Below are 1,712 nucleotides of genomic sequence, written 5' to 3'. Positions count from 1 at the left end.
TATATATACTGATTGACTACTAGGCTACTAGCTGTTTGGGCTTATCATAATGTAATTTATATCTAAATAATATTGGCTAATAGCTGTATTTGCTACATATTACTGCTACTGAATATTTCTTATTGCGTCTGTTTTATTTATATCATGGAGGTGTATTTTTATATCTCACGCATACGACTTGCGTTGCATGGTGAAGGCCTTGAGTGTGTCCGAAATACAGTATCGTCTTTAATAAACGTTATACTGTATCTCATGTCACATACTATTAAGCCTGTCAAAGCAAAAAGATGAGGATGCCCTGGTCGACATCGAAGGGCCGCCACGACGACTGTATCTAATGTCAACGTATGCAATTGGTTCATTCTTGCAACACGCAGTTTGCCCACCAAAGGGGTGTCTGTATAATACGTACAGTAAGGTGTTCCTCTACACTTCTCGTGAGTTATGTAAAGGCAGGGGTGGCGTCAGGATTTACCTCTAAGGTGTTAAGGGTCACAGGGGAAGTACAGGGTTAGTACACATTTTCTTTAAATAATGTAGACTCCCAAACATTAATCCCTTCTCTCTTTCAATTTGTTTTTCAAATTCAAATAATTTAGTCCCGACCCAGAATCTGACCATCTGACATTTAATTGGCTTATACTTACTGCTTTATTCAAAAACATTAAATCGTAATCCTATTCGTTTGTAGCTATAAACACTTTTTATAATGTAGTTACCGCATCGAACAATGGATTGAGATATCAGGAAATAGACTGACATAATAATACTGAGACGTTAATAGTGTTTGGAAGGCCGTTATGAAACACTGGCAGATGTTTTTTTAGTTGTTTTTTTTTTTTTTGCATAGCCAATGACCAGCAGAAAACTAATGTGTTTTCGTGAGAATGATGGCAATTAACACAATACGTATTGTAAATTACAAAAGCCAAAACTATATCACCAAATCTGTAGGCCTAATTGTTGAGGTAAAAACATGAAAGTAAAATAAAATATTTTAATATAGGCAAAATAAATTGACTATGCCGTGTTGTAGTCAAATTAAACCTGCACTTTCAACAAATGAGATTATTAATATGTATTGTGATCCTATGCGGTATGTTATATGGGGGTATCGATCATCACCCTTCTTATTGTTAGCCTGGGCACCCCTATGTTTATTTTCATCCTAAGTGGCTCTTTTAGAGATCGCAGACATTATAATAACGCTTCCACCGATCACTGGTTCATCAGCCTTCATCCCAAGTATCACGCACTCGTAACCTTTTCAATATATAAATGCGTAGCTTAAGGGTGAGTAGTATATAATGAATAATAAGTATACATTATTTATTCAAATAGACGCTTCCCTGCGTTTACTTTAGTCGCGAGGTTTTTATTTTATTATTATTATTATTATTATTATTATTATTATTATTATTATTATTATTATTATTATTATTATTATTATTATTATTATTATTATTATTGTGGGGCTTATCAAGGGAAGCCTTCATTCGGGGGAGCCTTTCGTTGTTTCGAAATCGAATAATCGTATATGCAGTATTCAGACAACTCCCTGGTTTCGTGAAATCACAATTTATAATACGAGTAAAACATAAGCGCCCCGTATTCGGTGGTAGGAGGGATTGGGGGGGGGGCTTATTTTTTGGGGTTTATGAATTACTAAATGCCTATTGGTTTTATAGCCTGAGGTTTTCAAAGTACAATGT

The 1,712-nt window shown here is 34.8% G+C and overlaps 1 protein-coding gene across 2 annotated transcripts in view; it reads left to right on the top strand.

The window, feature by feature from the left end:
- The window catches only part of LOC117107075 (D(1) dopamine receptor-like), a 59,227-nt gene that overhangs the window by 36,275 nt on the left and 21,240 nt on the right, over positions 1-1,712 (top strand). The window lies entirely within an intron of this gene.

The sequence above is a fragment of the Anneissia japonica genome, unplaced genomic scaffold (genome assembly GCF_011630105.1).
Source record: "Anneissia japonica isolate Jap-2015-1 unplaced genomic scaffold, ASM1163010v1 scaffold288048_len465947_cov159, whole genome shotgun sequence".
Lineage (NCBI taxonomy): Eukaryota > Metazoa > Echinodermata > Crinoidea > Comatulida > Comatulidae > Anneissia > Anneissia japonica.
Note: the sequence above shows the minus strand (reverse complement) of the source record. Positions and strands in the feature narration are given on the sequence as shown.